Source organism: Falco punctatus, assembly GCF_963210335.1.
Source record: "Falco punctatus genome assembly, chromosome: 10".
Taxonomy (NCBI): domain Eukaryota; kingdom Metazoa; phylum Chordata; class Aves; order Falconiformes; family Falconidae; genus Falco; species Falco punctatus.
Window position 1 is genome coordinate 9,385,898 of NC_137590.1, and position 19,678 is coordinate 9,405,575.

Genomic DNA, 19,678 nt, shown 5'->3' on the forward strand with positions numbered 1-19,678 from the left:
ATTTGACTTGTCTTTGCTGAAATGTCTGTGGCCTTGAACAGATAATATATTTTTCAGTAACATACTTCTCTTTGCCTGCTGCCGGTCTTTTTTTTTTTTTTTTCTCTCTATGCTCTCTCCAGATTGACTTTCACTCCACTTACTGCCTGCCTCATTTCTCACCCTGTTTTTCCAGTTGTTTTTTCTGCTGCTTTTCTCAGTATCTTTCTCCCAGGTTATAAGCAAAACAGAACTCAACTTTGGGCTGAACTTTTAAACCCACATCTTGAAACTGAAACAAGCACCTTCTGTCTCTATGTAGAAGCAACTTCACAGCTTGAGTCACTTAGCACTTTTAGCAGTTGCAGAATGGAAAAGGCCCATTGGAAGAGCAGAGGCTTTGAATGCTGGGGAGGTGCCACAACAACCAGAAGTAACACAGCGATAGTCGAGTAATTAAACACAATGTGGGTATGTTCGTGGCTGGTAGTAGAAAGAAGCTCATTGTATTAACCAGTTTTAAGCAACATGAGGGAAAAGCAGAGATGCAAACACTCAGTGGACCCGGCAGACCCGCAGCATCAGCTGGAGTTTATCCACTAATCCCTGCACGGTCACGGACGTAAGGAGCTGGGGGGTTTATTCACTCTTCTGTGTCCTTGTTTTTTGTGAGCCTATGGGTGGACAAAGTAAAGCAAAGCTGACTCGTTATCTACTGATAAAAGTACATACTCAATAAAATCTGGAATTGTGATTAGAAACTGGGTAACGATAGTTGCTATTATTCTGGTTGCAGGACGAATGCCTTAGTTCCAGCTCTCCAGCCCAGGCTTCCTGCACCCAGCGCAACCCTGCACGTCACTCCGATCCTGACATTGAACTCACAACAACCCAGACCGAGAAGACTGCCAAAAAATCTCCCGCTATTCTTCTTCATCCTCACTAACAATTTGGTAATGAAGTATTGATTTCCACTCCCCTGCTTATGGACGATATTAGATTTTCATTGATAAACTGCACTGGGGCTGTCTGGTCTCCACTGTCCCTTTTTGCTGTCACTAAAACAAAGTGCCACTGAAGTAAGATAATGACTGAGAACATTGATGTACTTATTTCGTCAATTTGTAACACTTGACAGGAAAAAAAAATTCTTCATAGTTTAATGTCCAAGTGTGCTACACAAGATGCAGTCACATTGGAAGCTTTACTTTTCATGGTAATGTCCATTTCCTATTTATAACCCCTTTGGGATAGTTTGTCTAAAGGAAATGTTTCTATTCTGTGCAGCTATTACTGTTGCACCTGGGTTGCCCAATCCAGTCATTGCACTAGGGATCAATACATCACAGTAAGTACAAGAATTATTAAGTTAAAACAGATTCTGAGCCAAAAAACCTCTGAACAATGTTAATCTTCTGTGCAAGTTGTTCAAATAGTTATGCTTAACCATGTTGCTGCCAAAGATTTGTTTAAAATGGATTATTTTCAGTTTGTTTTATTCCTCAGATATATATATATATTTAAATCTCCATTACGGTTTATGACGAGACATATGCGATGGAGTGATTTTTAAACAAAAGTACTATTGTTAGATTATTGAACATTATATAAATATAGGTATATCTATATATAAATATCACTATATAAATATCTATATATAGATATAAAAGAATAAAAGTAGAATTCCTTTCTCAATTAGGTGAGCCTAAATCTAAAGCTCTCTGTTGCAGTCAACGGAGTTACCTTGGATTTACCCACCCGAAATGGGATCAGAATCTGGTCTTGGTGCCCTCCGCCCCGCCTGGCTGGTCCTGCCGGCACGGGCAGGCTGGCAAGCACAGCCGGCTTGGAGTCACCAAGACCTGGGGAGACGGGGGCTACTAAGATGGCCATTTCAAATTTGTGCTTGTAACTTTTTTCATTAAAACTTCGAGGTCCCAATTTTAATTTGTGGAATATTCACGTTAATAATGAGATCTAATTAAGACATCCATTAAAAGCCCGTTAAAGTTAATTTAACGTAAAAATTCCAATAGAACTGTATTAGATTTTCTCCATTAAATTAACGTTATGGATTTTTAACGGATGTCTTAATTATACATTATTATTAACGGGAATACTGTATTACACAGATTAAAATCGGGTCCCGAGTCAACTCGCACAATCTTCCAGGAGGTGCTAATGTCACGAGTCCCACGTCACCTAGTGCACTGCTTGGAAAATCCGGCGCAGCCCTGTTTACTCGCCGAGCTTTTCCTCGCAGCAAAAGCAACCTCCAGTAGACAAATCCATCTCTGCACTTAATGAGGAACTTCCCTGATTCTCAAAGGAAAAATAAGTCTGGATCAAGTGGTAAACTGCTACTCTGTCGCAAATGAAATATTCCAAGTATGCTGGGCACAAGTTGGGAAGAGGATCTGTCTCAAGTCAGAGAGGGCTTTGGGGTGTCTTTTGCTCTTGTTTCAGTTTAGATGTTCAAGGATACAATTGAAGTGCAGCATTCACAGAATCAGACTCGGTAGGTTTTACCGCATTCCCTGTGGCTTGTGCAGAAGGGCCTGTTTTGGCGTTGTTTGGGAAATTTTCACATGATCCCTAAACTCCACATGGAGGAGAAAAAAGGGCCCTTCTTATTTACCTCCTAGGGATAGTGTTGCCCTTATGCCACATATAATAGCAAATTGCTTTTTTTATGGCATGCATAACCTAGATGGGAAAAAATATGGCGCTTGAGGGAAGGAGGGAAAAAGTAAATGAAGTTCCAGGAATGTCATTCTGAAGTAATGAGGCATGGACAGAAAATATACCCCTCACATCATCGGATTGAGATGGCAGTCGAAATAGCTTCATTGAAGTGTCAGCACTCATCCATCAATCAATCATCCACAAGGAAAAATAGCGACAGTACAACGGGGCGGCTTTTATGGGATTTACTCATGGGCATAGGGAATAGCAGCTCAAATGTAGTTCTGACATGAAAAGCAAGGTGCTGATATTATTTTTTATGATGGGAGGATCATAAAGTGAATTGAGAACAGTGAGGTCTGTCTTTGCTTAACCTATTCAACTGGAAATGAACGGAGCTCAACTGGAAACGAGCAGAGCCTTCAGATGGGTTAAGATTGAAGCCTGCACCGTGCTGAGCACCAGCCATTGACAACAAAATTCTATTAAAGCAAAATCAATGCATTAGCATTGAGCTCCTCAGAAGCTGTTAAATTGCACAGCCCAGTTCAGAGTTATTAAGCGAAGTCGCACAAGGTGTGTCCTGCAGCACAGAGCCAAAGGCAGCAAGTGCCGTGGTACAATGCCACTTGGGAGAAACTGCAGCTCCAGCCCCACTCCCTTTCCCAAGCTTTTGGATGCTCTAGAAAAAATATTTGGCTTATTGCAGAATCTGACAGGTGAAGTTCCCACTGACTTCAAGCAACCCTGCTCCTTGCTCCCGGTTGCAGCGGGGTGTTTTGCTGTCTGCTTTGGTAGGAACCCTCCGTGCAGTGTGTTTGACCACTTGGCTGTGGCCAAGCCGCATGGATCCCAACATGGGCTGCTGCTGGGAGCAAGGAGCCTTCTTCCAGCAACAAGGTGGCCCTATGGCCCCGGCCAAGCCCGCAGCATCCAGGGCTGGGGCTCTTTGGGGCACCAGCTGCTCAATACTGGCAGAAAAGAGGCTTTCTTGGTGCCCCATAGCTGGTGAGCAGCGGGCTTGTGGTGACAACAGGGAACCCCAGGGAACAAATCGGCCACCCCAGCCCCACCTGTGATGGCACTTGGGACCCCAGAGCTGAAACCCCCCCAAGGTTTTCGGGAGGGCCGGTTGCCCCGCGGGAGGTCTGGCTGGCCCAGCAGCCTGTTTTGCTCAGGAGGCTTCGCTCCAGCACAGGCAAATGTGGGAACAGCTACTTCATTTAAAATCTGGCCACAAACCTTTATTACACAGTGCTAAACCTTGATTATTTTGCCTGCATTGCTGTCCTCTGGGAACATTTTAGGTACACATTTGAATTAAGTGATTTTTTTTTTTTTTTTACAATATGATATAAAAAAAGAAAATGTACATCTCTCCTCTCTCTTTCTCTGTACGAAACTGGATGAGTTGATAGTTTATCTGTCATATAAATCAGGTAACACAGAAAATCATTGCATCTTTTCTCTGTCGTATCTACTCAATATCTATCGTTCTGACTTTTATTCTTATTGGAGATCATCAAAACATTAATTAAAAGCCTGGTGATCAAACAGCCGAATATTTATGATTCACGTCCTTGCTTATTAACAAGTGGCATATTGATACACCACATATCCAAGCTGTTTATGCTCTTGCACTGCAATAAAGCAGTAAGAATTGTTACCCTTACATGCTGCTTTGAGAGATTTATTCAGAAACCATAGCTCCCTTCCTGCCACCATCCATGTCAAAATAAGCCATATCACCTTAGAAAAAATGTTCTGTTTTAAAAGAGGGAGATGTAATTAACATCTCTTTGGAGCCTAATATATAGGAATTTCAGTGGATCAGTCTCAGGTGCTTTTTCCAGACTTTTATTATTTAGGCTGAGAGGGAGAAGGACACAACTTTAAAAATGGTTGTCATTAGTACAATAATAATTGTTGGTTTTTAAAAAAAAATCTTTGAGAATCCGTTAACAAACCTGCCCAGTAATTACGTGTCAATGCAACTTACCATGGGTTTTATCACCTACTTGTAAAAGTATTTAAAAGACTGACCTCCCTAGCTTTTTTTAGAGATCATGGAGGATATAAGAAGTCATTTTAAAAATCAATAATTATATATTAACACGATAAGGGTTGAAGCTCTCCAAGCCAGTTTTACAGGCTATTGAGTCGACACTCACACATTCACATGGAGAGGATTGTTTCCCTCATTTCTGGCCTTTTTTTTTCCTTCCTTAATCGTGTTTTGATAAAGTGCCATATTTATTGACTAATTTATAACCACAGTTCAGTTCCTAAAATAGAAGGGGCTATTCCCACTGGGAAGCATCCATGCAGGCTTTGCATGGAAAGCCAGCTGCCCTCGGGGATCAGGAAAGTACAAAAGTAGCAGAGTTTTGGCCCGGGGCAGCCTCGGGGTGGGAGCTACGGAGGGGAGATGGGCTTTCCACAGCGCTGCTAATTGCTAATGGCCTGGCCCTGCCAGCAAGGCGTTGCTCTTTTGGTCTTGCTGTGAATATCGTCTTGCAATCAAACCTGCTAGGGAAGCACAAGGGAATGAGAGATGGCAACCTCATTTTTTTGGCAGAGATTTCCTCCCAGCGAAGAAATGACCCTGTTCAGCACCCAAGGCCAGGCAAGGCTGAGGCCACCATCCCCATCCCCATCCCCATCCCCGTCCCTGGTCCCATCCCCACTCCACTTGCCATCGTAGCTCTGGGGCTGGAGAGAGCGCCCTGGCTAAGTGGAGGTGGGGCTCTGTCACATGGGGCTTTTGTCTTCCCAAACAGATATACGATGCAATTTATATTTAAAATTCTCTCTATAAAGACAGTATTGATCACAGATTCCAGATCAATATGTTGCAATTACAGCAGGCTTTAAAGGCCATCTGTCCCCGAGCAAGAGCGCTGGTATAACCACCTCTATATATTTTGAAAAAGTGCTACTGGTATGTGCCCGTCTTCTTACCGTACACCCTGACATATTATTTTTGCTCCTGGGAAGCTGTCTTTAGGAGCTACATAGAGTTGTAATTCCCAGTCACTGGCCACCCAAGAGGACAACTCAGACCAGCTTCTTCTTGGGTTGCAAAGTCACACCAGGGTCGGGGACGCTGTGGTGTTGCTGGCTGGGTTTTCCTGCTCCCCCTCACAATTCATCCCACAGGTTACAGCTTTCCTTTTTGTCCTCGGTTGAAAACGATCAGCAAGAAGTTGTCGAACTTCACTAAAACGAAGAACTTTTCAGTAATGGTGCTGCAGAGTTTGAGCTGGGCATTGGTAGTTGCAAACGTCCTTTTTTTATATGTGACAGGTTGGACCACAGCGAATGTAACATTTTGAAACTTGTAACTAAGGAATAAATGGCATGCATCTAAAGAGAGATTTCAACGCTTGTTTCGTCAAACTGAGGTCCTAATTTGTCATCGCCTGAAGTTGAGATAAGTCTTTCTGTCGATGCCCCTGGATGAGGTAACTAGGCAGTTATTCCCGAAAGAAATGCTTCCTGGATTTTCTTTTTTCTTCTTTTCTTAATTATTTCCTGCAGTGGTTGACTTCACACAAGCACACGGAATTTAGGATTTTTTTATTCTCCAATTGTCTTTTGAAGGAAAGTGAAAGAATAAAAAAATAAAAATAATGGCTTTACAGTGACAACAGAAGCTGATATAGCTTTGCAAATGAGCACATGCCAAGCGTAAAAGCCCGGGGAGGGGGTGTGCGTCCTGCACATGCTGTGCCGCATCCCACCAGCACATTTCTAATCTTCCCTGCAACCACCTCCCTCTGATTTCAGTTCAGCCTTCAGCTTTACACCAACATCTAAAAAGCAGAAGCCAGATTCTGAATGCATTTATCCCAGTGTAAATCCAGAGCTACTCCTTCGAATTTACCCTCTGTCTACACAGCTCCAAACACTGCCCACGAGGTCCGAACCCTGGATTCCTAACGTGTTTAGATGGTTTTGAAAACAGCTTCAACAAACAGTTGAAGCTCTGTGCAGATTAAATCTAAGGCACGGTCTGCACTTCAGAAGGTTTATAGTTATGTCAGGGAAGTGATTGCAAAACTTTGTTATTGATGTGACTATGCTGGTAAAAGTCCTAATGTAAAAACAGTTGTATCACTATAAAGCACTTTATACTGGTACAGCTTATTTTGCTTTGCTGGACCACTTTTATACCAGTGCAGGCGCTTTTATCCCAGTATACTTCAATCTACACTGGTGGTCACTTTTTGGTTTAACTATGCCAGCAAAAATGCGAAGAGTAGATAAAGTTTAAGATGACACTGTTGTTTCTTGCACCGAAGTGTCTGTACAATATTTTCTTTGAGAGTCTTTTTAAAAGTGAAATAGCTGTACTTCTGGACTTAACTGCAGGGTAATAAACTTCCAGTTCATCATCACTCTCAGCTCATGAAATGTCTTCAGGCCTTTGTAAAAAGCCCTGTTTGAGACAACAGATTAAATACTAATCCTGGCAGATCGTACATCTCCACTTGAGTTCATACCATCTAGCTGAGCAAACTCCTTTTTTTTTTCCTTTTTTTCATCTAAGTAAAGGCAACAAATTCTTTCATTAGACTTCCTAGATGAGAGAACAGGAGAAAGAGATCAATATTTTAAAAATAAAATGAAAATAGCATCAAGCAAAAATGCAGCTACATTAAATGCAAGGAATGCTTTCCCTTGAAAGCCACATCCCCACGTGGGCATCAGCCCCGGGTAAGGGATGTATTTACAGTACTTAAACATCCATGCAATTGTCTCAAATATGGAAGATTTATGTGGGCAATGTTTTCGCTTACTAACTGGTCCATGTGACATTAAAAAAATATGTATCTGTATATATTTTGGTAGATATGTGGCTAGGTGCAGATATCTACCCCCTATATACATTCCTATATCTGTACGTACACTGGCACACTGTACGTGTGCGTGTATGTGTATCTATTTATAAACAGGCAACAATTCTGTGGCTGAAGTAACAGCTGGGCACTGTTGGCACCAAGCGAAGCAGCAGATATCTTCAGGATATACAATGCAGTATTTTGGCTTTATAACGCAGCAAATGCTGGAATGTGCAATACAGGTTGCAAAAGCTGACAAGCTAAACAGTTCTTATTTGGCTCAGGGTACTTCACTGTCATATGTCTCCGGTACATTATGCCCTTTTGTCTAGTGCTCAGGCACCACTTATTAATCCTTTGTTTTTTGGGGTTTTGGGGTTTTTTCTGTACATTTGTTTTGGGTTTTATTATTGTGAATATGTCAGCACGAATCATGAGAGATCCACCCCCATGTTAAATAAAGGAGCATAGTTGGCCATAATAGTAAATCTGACGGTTTCGCTCTGCCCCAGCGCTTGTGGTATGTAGTAAGTTTGTTATTGGCAGCATCTTCAGGTTACATCTGTGACCCGTGGTGTTAGTTCTAGAATTTTGTTTAAAAAATAAATTAAAAAAAAAAAAAGAATCAAAAGCTCATTTCTCTTTAAAAAAAAATTGTATATACTACAAATTGCAAAAAGGAAAGATTAAACACATTTTTTATATTAACAACGCAAATGGGACTCCTTTCCGAGAGGACTCACGGTGACTTTATCTGTAGAATGTTTCAGTGCTTATGCACTAATTTTGTAACAAGTGCATGCTGTATAGAATATATTGCCTGTACACTTAGAGTGGAGGGGGGGCCAAGCTGCTTTTCATTGTGCACTGCAGCTTGTTTGGATGAAAAGTTGCGCCTTTGATGCATTTTTATACTGTACATATTTGTATATATTAACTATATTGCCATGTTATGAACACAGATTTTGTTATATTTGCTTGTTTCGGTTTCCTACAAAAAATTGGTCCATAACGGGGGATATTATTTTTTTTTTTTGTATAGAAAATATGCTTGTAATTTTTGTTTGTTTGTTTTCTTGGTCATCATCTTTTAATGGCTCATAAAGGAATTAGAGACGAGTTTTTGGCGGAACTCTGAGAAGCAAGTCTGTGTTTGCATGAGACCTGCCCAATCTCTGGCTATAAAGGGGGGCGGGGGGAAGAGGGGGAACCTAAGTCAAGTTTTGCTTTTAAAGCATGCTTAGTCCCATGGGAAAACTCATACATGTACAATTATTCTCTTTGTATTTTATCTAATAGTGCCTGAATTTTTTTTTTAATGTCTTCTTGGAGGAACAATTCATAATTGTCAAAATTTGAAACATTAGCTTAATTTTGTTTTCATGACCTCTCATTTCTCCTCCTTATTTATTTTGTTGCTGTTTATAATGGGCCCCAAGGCCATTTCTGACATTGCAGTGTTCTTCTTCCACATTAAGGATGTTTTTAAAATTACTAAGATTATTGAGCCAACAGGCTGTTTTAATCAAAACCATGTTTCACTTGGTTTTGATGATTATGAATGGTCCTTACAGTGGAAGAGCCCTTTCTGCTGGGGGGACCATACCACCTAGCGGCCCCCAGGCTCAGCACAGCCAGCCGCCTGCCCAACAGTTACTGTCTTTCTCCAAGCCTAGCTGGCAATTTTGCTTCAAATTATTTGCTTGTTATAACTAACTTAAACTAAACAAATTGATAATGTTAATGGCATATTTTTTTTCCTTTGGCTGATTGCTAAATAAATTTGTATAATTTATACTAGAGGAGATTACTGCTTATATTGTTTTGGGTTCCCCCAAACCAATTATTAACAATCAGGACTATGTATCTCATTAAATTTAAATCAGGTCAAACCTATTTATCTAAGGCCTTTTCTGATTTACAAGAAGATGACTGTATTCCAGTGCATTTAAGATGTATTTCTGTGTATGATTTTGCAGCATTGAATTCTATTAATGGTGATTTTTTTTGTTCTGTATTTTTACCATGGTAAATACATTGTAAAAAAAAAAAAATTCTCTCAACTTTGCCACAGAAAACATTACTTTTTATGCCCAGGGATTTTTTTTTTTTAATAAAATCACTGCAGTTTTAGAACTGTAATTAAAGCCCTGAATAATAGATCACACATCTTTATCTGTTGTGTTTAAAAGAAAAAAAAATAGCCCAAACTGTTCACATAATCCTGAATGCCTCATTTCCATAAAAAAGGTTTCTATACATATATTATTTACATTTTTAAACATGGTAATTCTTTCCTTTGTGGCATAAAATGTCTCTTTTCCACTGCAGCTATTGGAAAGCGACTGCTCACATCTGAAATGTTATCGTAATTTGCATCAGGAAACCCAACTGCAGACATTAAGGACTTGGGTGTGTTCAATTATGATTTTGCTGGAGGCTGTCCCTCATTTTAATGCTGCACTCATTGAACTACCTTTCTGAAATCTAGCTGATATGGTTCACCATAGACATGCTTCACAACATCATTAGCTTTGCAAATGGCTTCATTTCAGTCAATGCAGACTTCAGTTTTGGCCAATTGTAAAATGGAAATTTGAAAAGGAAAAAAAAAAAAACAGATGCACTTAAAACATGAAAAGAATTATTTATATGATAAAAATATATTTAGATTTTCAAAGCACAAGACTGAACAGAAGTGCTCTTTTTATGCTTTCTGAAGATGTTACTGTTAAAAGTCTTTCTACATCAGGCTTAATAAATCTGTAATGACATTTGATGGATTGATTTTTGTGTGGGTTTTTCTTTTCTTTCTTTCTTTTTTTTTCCCCTTTCTTTCTCTACAGAGAAAGAAAAAGACTGACCTGGAGAGGCTGTGGGAGTAAAAGAAAAAAACCACAGGAATGTGCCTGTTTCAGTAAAACTCATGAACGATTTCTAGCAGCCTCCTTTCCCTTAAATAATAATCACTTAAAGTAAGAAAAAGACAGGAAAAAAAAAAAATCCAACTACACCACCCTGCATTTGTTTCGACAGATCTTTTTCCTTCCCTCATCTGGCTCCTCTGACCACTCCATGCCTGGGTTATTTATGGTGTAATCTACAGCGAGGCATTGGGCTGCTGTCACACAAATTCAAGGCTCGCTAGCCATAAACCAGGCATGATTGAGATACCAAACACCCTTCTCTCCAGCGCTCCACCTCAGACGGATGGCTCTGCTTAACACTTAGTTTCCCTAAGCACTCCCTGGTCCCCCGTAAGGTCCCCCCGCGCGGGCTGGTGCCTCCCGCACCCCATCACCGCAGCACACGCTGCTGCCGCCTGGCCATGGCGCGTTATTTACTGCCGACGAGCCGAAGCTCCCCGTGGCAGAGGTGCCTGAGACTTGTACTCATCCAGCTTTGCTGGGTACAGTATCACCCGTTAGCCGCATTTAATTCCTGCTGCTGCTCCTTGCCATGATGACATGTACGATGCTGGGCAGCGGAGCCCATCGCCAGCCAGCGCAGCCGTGTGGCTGCATCCCAGGGCAGAGCATCCTCCCACGCTGCTGCCAGCCCTTCTGTCCCACCCACACGCTCTCTGCTCACCGAGGAGAGGGCAGGTGTCCCCACTGGGGACTGTGCAGGGGAGGAAAGAGCTGAATGTCTCCCCCTCGCTGCCATCACCCTTCTCTGATCTGCTCCAAACACCCTGCCTTTCCCACACCCTCCTTGGGGTCTTTCCAGCCTGGCACGGAGGACACAGGCCCCCGGGGTATCACTCAGCCCTTCTTCAGCTGCCCATCCCCATTGTGCAGAGCCAAAGCTGATGAAAGGCTCTGCACCCTCCTTGCCATGACCATCCCACACCCACGGCTGATCTGCAGAAGCCACCCTCCAACTTCTGCACGCCGGGCACTTCGTTAGCAAATGCACTTAGGAGACAGTGCCTTGGATCCTACAACACTGACTTTTTTTTTTTAAGTGATTTTTTTTTTTAAAGGAATATATTGCACACATTTCAAGACACCCCTCTAGGGTAAAATAAAAAATATATATAGATGGCTAAAATAACAAATGAATCATAAAACTTAGAGATGGAAAAGGACTATTAGATCATCCAATTTATCTTGCTGTCTGCCAATACAGGTTTGTTCCCCGCAGACCGCTCCCCAGGGCTTTGTCTAGCCTTTCTGACTTAACTCCAGCACGCAGGGTCCTCTGCCACTTTCCTGGGAAGAATAGTTAATGGTTTAGGCATGTTTTATAGGTACAGGGCCAAATCCTGGCCTGAAGGGAGTCTCACCTGCAAGGCGCACGGGCGTTGACCCCAAATATTTTAGTTACTCCACGAGCAGCAGCACATGCACCACCGGAGCGTGTTCACCCCCTGCCCTCGCCCACGGCCACCGGCCCGTGCCACCCGCAGGGCTGCGAGGCCAGGAGCGCGGTCTGCAAGGAGCCCCGTCCCCTCCGTCCCGCAGCCCTGGGTCCAGCACCTGGCAGGATGAGCACCTCCCTACCCCTGCTGCAGCGTTCCCCTGTTGATGGAGACTGCCAAACCAGCTCTCAGCAGGCTTAAGAGACTGCTCTAATTTATTCCAAGGGTTTGAACTTGTATATCTTTTTTTTTTTTTAATTATTGGTGATACACTTCAACAGAAGAACAAACAAACAAATAAAATCAACCCTTCAGCTTCTCAGATGGATGTTTTGGCTACAGGGCAACTTTGAAAGCTGGTTCAGTTGTTGGTTTTGCTTTCATTTTTCGCTGCTCCTTAAAACTGTCTTGATTTAATAGAAGTTAAATGTTTTCATAGGAAAATCAGGCTGGGTGGTTTGTGATTCTTTTATGTACAACACGAATATTACATTATTCAACAATTCAGGAATAAATTTAATTCTGTCTACCTTTGCTGAATGTTTTACAATTTAAATAGCTGGTCTGACAGTGAAGTCTGGGTACTAAGGAGAGATCGATTAGCTCCAGAAGGGCACCAAGGTCATGGTACAAAGGACTCCAGGTGGGACATCACCAGGTCTGCGTGAGGCAGGCAAGGAGAGCCTGGGACCAGGGGCTGGGGTCTGCCACGCCAGAAGTGGGATTGTCTGACTCACCTTCCTGAGACGACACAAAACAGGAGGGACCCACAGTTTGCTCTGAAATTTAAAAGTCCAAAAGTGCCACTTGAGCTTGCTGCCCTACACAGACAGCCCCACTCACCACCCCGATGCCCTCCGTTGGCAAGGGGTACCTGGCCGGGGACATCCCCCGCATGGGCCAAGCACGGGCTGAGCTTCCCCAGGAGCTGGCACATGCTGATGCCCCACGGTTCTGAGCCAGTCTGGGGCACTGCTGTGAGCACACCGCGCTCGGCACAGTGGTTCGAGAGGTTTATGTCACTCAGGGCAGCTTATTAGGAAGATTTATGGTTGGGAAAACAAAAGTTTAGAGGAACAAAAGGCAACACTACATATCCTCAGCATCTGTTCCTGGCTCACACTGACTGCTCAGCCCCAGCTCAGAGGCAATTCTGGAGCAAATCGAGCTTTTAACTGGGCTCCAGGCTTCAGGTTGTCCTCACAGAAAGAGAAGTAACAAATTTTGCAAGAAAAACAATCCAAAAGGGAGTATAAAAGTTCAGGCTGCATCAAGTTGCTCCCTACTACCAGAAAGACCTTTCTTGGTCGTGGGAGGGAGTCAAGCTCCTGAGGATGATGATGGGATCCTCCCGGGACGCAGCACACACAGACACCCAGCTGTGGGTGCTTACCCCACCCAGGGCAATCAGCTGGGAGACCCCCTCCCCCCCCACCCACCAGATCCCCCGGGCAGCGATACAGGGCCCTCCTCAAGTGATGTCTGCTCATGTGCCCTGGTTTTGATGGTCAGCAGCACACTGGGCACCGTGAATGAGCAAGCAGGAATGGGATTCAGTCCATATGACACTACAGTGGTCAGGTAAAGAAAGCACAAAACAGAGCGAGAGCTCTCCGCAGGTACCCAGCTCCCCACTGCCCCGGGACTGCGCAGTACCTTCGACACCAGCCACGTGCCCTAGAGGGGTGCTTAACCAAGCTGTGCTTTGCTAAAACACAGTTCAAATAGCGCCTTTATTTTTTCTCAGCACAACAGACCGCTGCAGTCTTGTGGAGCGAGGTCCAGACCACTCTATTTTGTAAAATTTAGGACTTCGGCAGAGTTTCTGCAGTCCAAACTGCAACCGGGGCTAAGCCTTTTGATATCTCCTCTGGTTGTCCTGAAAAATATACCCCAGGCCTTGAAACATCAAGTGCACGGTGTGTCTGCAGGGCCCTGGTGAGGAGGAGGAGGCTCCTTGCAGAGACAGATAAACCTCATCGCTAATGAGAGCGTTTGGGAAACAAAGACTGCCTACACACCAAAAATATTTACTGCAATGGTACTGTCACTGGAAAGGTATTTACAACGTCGTTAATAAAGAAAAGACATACCTTTGCTGCTGAAACGGTGCTTTTATGGCTGTAACACAATTAGGGACTTTGCATAGCTGTGGCGCTGAGCGCCGCCTTTGAGATGCTGGAGAGACTCTGGTCCAGTGTTCGCTCCTGCAGCTACCCAGACGGAGCAGCGCTGCAAGGCCAAAGTTGGACATTTCAGGTGCAAAGAAAACATTAAATTACATAAAACAGAGAAAAGTACCTTAAATATGAAGTTTCTCTTTTTTAGAAATGGATGCCAGCTTTTTGTTAATACTCCACTTACAATGATGCAACAGAGCTCCGGTTCCTCGGTTACCAGAGCTGGCTCTCCACCACAAAGTCCTTTTTGCTGGCAGACTCTCACCAACCTTCATTTTTAAACAATCGCAACAAAATTAATTGAACCTGGTTTTCTGAGCCTGCAGGTCAGTGGTGCAATTCGGGTGTGATTAGGGAGCCCCAAGACTGGGCTCCATAATTCCAGTGCCAAAAACCACTGACAAGTGAAAAAACCAGAAAGCCAGAACGAAACCCAAACCCAAAACATTCATTGTACCAGGACATTCAGATATTCCCATTTAGTTGACAAGAACTGAGCAGCATTACAAGTATTTAAGAATTTTGTTTGCTTGTTTTTCCAAACTAACTAATGGAATATCAATAGCACTGGATAAACTCATCCCAGAACACACTCAGGCTAAATTAACAAAATGAGAAGCCCCTGAGCTTAGGAAAACAGCAATAATGCTAGGTTAGAGGAGGGGGAGAAATCACATTTTTTTATATAAAAATCCATCTGTAAGCAATTGTGCTAATGCTTTAAAGATGATCAACTCAGGCTTTTGGAGTCAAGCAGGAAAACAACCAAAATTCTTATCGGGAAAGAAATTTTTCAACCTGAAAACAGATTCTGTCAAAATGTCAAAGGCCCAGATTTAGGTTCTGCTAAAAGAGCCTTTTACAAGACCCAATTTGAATAGAAATGTTGATTTCAATTACCTTGTAACCTCAAGTAACAGTTGCAGAGGGAGCCAGACAAGAAACACAAACCCAAACGAAATGCTGAAGGTAAATCAAAAAGGAACAGAAGGATTTTTTAGGAAACGTTTAGGAAATGCCCAACCCCATCCTCAGCCGCCTGCGGGATGCGCAGCATGATGCTCGCAGCGAGGAAGGTGCTTCACTTAACGTGTTACTCGTGCTAAAGTTTACCAAAAAATTGAGCCTGGAAAATAACTTACCTGGGCGATACAGATAACTGAAGTGCAAAGCCATGTCTCCTCGTGTACCTGGGGACTGAAACCCACAGGCAGATGTAGAGGGCACCTTGGCCTGCCAGCTGGAAAGCTGGGGAGCACCTGGAGGGTTTGGGGAGAGGTAGCTGAGAGAACACAGGAGGAAAAAAAATGCAAGTTTGGTGAAAATGTATTTCAGAATTAATTATAATTGCACTCAGTTGTTCTCGTCTTCTCTTTTCCCAAACTATTTATGCTCAACTTTGACATTAAAATCTAATTCAGTTTGCTCAGGATTACTTTATTTAGCAATGTTTAATTAGATTTTTGAGAACATATATATATAGATAGATAGATATATAAATTCAGAACTACCCTAAACTTCATGACAAAATGCAAACTTTTTTTTTTAATGTATTTGATAGGAGTGGGTATTTTTTACTTTAAGTAAAAACTACTTCCTGATTTTCCAGGATTACCAGAAAACCATGAAACCTGTTGTTTCCTCTGTCTTGCACAAGTAACGGAGACTCCTCTGGTTCACTACTTACTGCTTGTTCCAATAAATGGCACCAAAGCTGGAGGGATGAAATCGCGGAAAGGTTCTTTGCAAGTAATTATTCAACAAGGCGAAAAATCTGTAATTAGGTCATGACTTTCAGAGAGGATTAATGAAAACATTTCATATGTGTAAAATGAGTTTTAAATGCCAAAGTGTTCTGTAATTATTTATTGGACCAGATTTGCTCATGCAAATAGTTCTGTACCTAAGATTCACACAGAGGAATGTCTGTCTCATAGTGATATGTACCACATTATAAAATGCATCATTTAATTAATCACAAAAATCTTGAGCAGTCAAAAATAATGGTAGCCAGCAGCTAAACTGCACACTAAATCTGCTCTCTAGCAACACATTTCAGTAAATATTGATAGGGTGAGAAGAGAAAATCGGAGATAACGTTTCTGTATCTACAGATTTCCTTTGGTTCATCTCACTTGTCGGTGAAGTTTGCTGGTGACGCTGTGATTTCTGCTGCACAGATTATTTAAATAGGTCAGCATCTCTCTGCGCGCATGGTCTGTTCGGGGGCAGCTCTGTGTTGGTTTTATTGTGTCTCTACTTTTATGCGACCGCTAATTAATTGAGGAACGTAAAGTCAACTTGGCCTTACGCTGCACGGCACCTCCAGCCAGCGGGGCTGTCTGGGGGGGCTGGTGGCTCCCCTTGGCTCACACTGCCATCTAACGCCCGGCGCTCCCTACAGCTTCCACCGCTAGTAAGAGCAAAGTAAAGCAAGTGGAGCAAAGTAAAGCAAGCAGAGCAATGAGGGGCCCTCCGTACGGACTGGGCATAACAGCCTCTCCCCATCTTACACCGGCGCAGAGGCTCCACGTTGGAGGTTGGAGGTGAATCCCTGACGGCTGCGGAGCCCAGGCAGGGGGAACCCAGCGGAGACAACGGCTGCAAACTGCTGAAAAGGGAGTGGGACCACCGCCACCCGGAGTTCCCAGCTCCCAGCATCCTGCAGAGATCCAGCTGGGTCCAGAGCGTGGCGTGTTGCTTCGCTTTCGGACCAAGTGCACAGAAGGACGGGGAAGCTGCTGTGCCTGCCCGCGCAGAGCAGGATCAGTTCAACTGCAGCCAATAATAACATTAAGAATAGATGATCTGGGAAGATACCGCAACTTTACATTTCACTTTTTAAAGGCAGAGATGGCTTACCTACAGGTCTGTGGTCAGGACAGAGGCCAACGTGGCAGTTAAACCAGAGCGTTTGTTTTGTAAAGCCACGCTCAAGCCAGCAGCCTTCTCGCTGGAATTACGCTCCGAGCTTTGCAATGCTCCACACATGACCCAGTACTGGGCTCGGCAGCTACCAATGATGAACTCCAAAAGAAATAAAACTGCCAGTGATCTGACCCTTGTCGCAGATAACAATGTATGTCAAAATGGCCATTCTTGCAATTAGCATGTACTCACCCAATCTGCATTATTACACGTGGTAATCATGCTGTAGCATGTTTGGAAATGCCAGATCTCACTTTAGCCAGTAATCCTAAATCATATGAGTATCTTCTGTAGAAACTACTACTTTCGATGTTATGAATTAATATTAAGATGAAATTGAATTAAATGTACTGATTTTAATGTCGTGAATGCACTCAACTATTTTTTCCCCCGAGAACCATCTGCAATTTAAAGACTTGCTAATCCTAATTAAATGCACTTTTCTCAAGTGCGTGCAAATGAACAGAGAAATCTGCTCAGTAACGCACTTGCATATTTTCCTCTTTCACAAAGGGGAAGAAACTGTTTGGTGATTTAATATTAGATCTTCCTCATAAGAGAAACCGAGTGTTGCTTCTTCATAGTTTCAAGACATACAGCAGTCCGTATCTTACCGGGTAAAGCACAGGAGGAAGCACCCTCAGGCAAGCGTTTCTAACGCTGCTCTGAACAGTCGAGACACTGCACCTTAGTTGTGCGTTCCTGCGTTTGGGACGGTCCTTGAAGCCTCTGCTGCTCTGCCTGGGGGCCACGGCAGAACCCATCCCCCGTGGGTTATTGTGCCAACCAGCCTCACAGGGCGCCTGCACCGGGGGCAGCTGGCAGAGCAGCCCATGGGGGCGGCAGCATATCTCACCCACCCCTCACCTAGGGCAGCTCTACTGACACCAGCAGGGACAAGACGCCCCAGCTTCAGTCACTGGCTCCGTTGCTTTTTGATTTTGGCCTTCCCCCCACAAAGAAAGTCCCAACCTTTCCATTAACCCAGGTTAGGCTGGGAATAACATCTCAGAGGAATAGAAGGAAAAAAGTTTTAGCAGCATTAATGTAGCTCACCGCTGACGAACCAAACCGCAGACGTGGCAGCACTGAAAGCCACCTCCAAAATGCCAAGTTGTTTGAAGATGCAAGAAACCCGAAGACTTTTCCACCTTCTGTTGAATGTCCTTGTGCTGGTTCTGTATCTTTACTGCCTCCCCCTCAGTCAGACAGTGAGATTTGCCCTTTAATTTGACATAATTCCACAGCTTGCATAACGCACAAGCTGGCATGGGAATGTCGGCATCTGATACCCAGTCCCTGGAATCCACAGCTATTGTCAGTCTAACTTACCTCGGAACTAACAGCAGGCAGGAGGACCCTCAGCACTCCCAAGAGGTGCTGAAGGAAAGCTGTGGTTAACAGTGGACTTCTGTACCCCGACGCTGCCACCCAGCACCACGCAGAACAGTTACACTAAGCCCAGCCAAATGCCTTCAGCAGCAAGACCCCAAGTCCCCTGGCCGTGCCCCGCAGACACTCTTTAAGATCTTGCCCCTTCCAAAGCAAGTGACAGACCCACACACCACATCACTTTGTTCTTAAGCTCCCACACTTTGAGGGTTTTATCTTTCCCAACAGCATCACTTTTACTGAAGAAACTAGTCTGAACAACTTCTACAAGCCTTATCACAGCAGCAAGTGCCAGCCTAGCACAGGAATCAAAAGCTTAACCTGGGATGTCAACAAGGCTGCGGCCGCTCATACAAGTGCCCTTAAGCGTTGGGTTATATTGAGGATCTCATCGGATGAGCTCCCTTCCTCTCAAGGATGAGTTGCCTCGGACAATTCTTCTCTAGCCATTCTTCCAAGCTCATAATCTAGTTTTGAGACACAGCCAGAGGTGTTGGTGAGGTCTGACACCTCAGGTAAGCTCCAAGAACACATCAGAAATTTTTCAGAACGTATTTGGTTTCAAAAACAGTTTAAGCCCATACAAATTCTGAACTCAACCAAAAATATAAAACCACTCCCCTCAGTTTTATTACCACAAAAAAAAATGCATACAAATAACTCAATTTCCTTTTCTGAAGGAAAGTAACTGGAAGAAACAAAACAATGAGGAAACCTTTGAAGAGTTTTCCTTCTAAGCCTCACAGATGGATTTTCTGGGATGTGACTCAGTATTTTCATATAACCAACTGAACACGGCATGAATTTGGTTTTGGGTATTGGCAGGTTCTCCTTCTCCCCCTCCCCCAGCAGTGCAAGCATGACAAAAGGTCAACTGAATATGAAATTCCAGACAACTCACTTTAAGCTTTAAAAGCAAGACACAGAAACCAGTTTTGCAAAACACCAAGTCTATATTTACATCCACATGTAATAATATACTCAACTAAAGTGAAATACATCATAAATTAAATGAGTAATGTATGCCTACTGCTTAACAACTTCCGGTTTTGACAATTGCAATAAACCAAAATGGAATGAAATAAATACATAAACAAAAAAAAAAAATCAACAATTTGTACCTCTATATATGCACTGTCATTTCCAAAGAAACATACAAAACCAGTAGTATCCCAATAGTTAATACTGATGGGCAAAGTGTATTCTGAAGCACAGGGCCGTGCTGTCACGAAATAAAGAGTCCTCATGTCCGTTTTTTCCATTCCAACCCCAAGATACCCACCAAAAAAGCACCTTGAGGGAAACTG

General features: G+C 43.3%; 1 protein-coding gene across 4 annotated transcripts in view; it reads left to right on the top strand.

Moving 5' to 3' along the window:
* TSHZ2 (teashirt zinc finger homeobox 2) overlaps window positions 1-19,478 on the top strand; it is a 241,459-nt gene extending 221,981 nt beyond the window's left edge. For 2 of the 4 annotated variants that reach the window (XM_080405242.1, XM_080405238.1), the window contains exon 3: window positions 776-19,478. The gene's annotated coding sequence lies outside the window, so the exon portion shown is untranslated. The remainder of the gene's footprint in view (window positions 1-775) is intronic. The other 2 variants (XR_013930837.1, XR_013930838.1) reach the window with 2 other exon arrangements.
* Window positions 19,479-19,678: the final 200 nt, after the last annotated feature.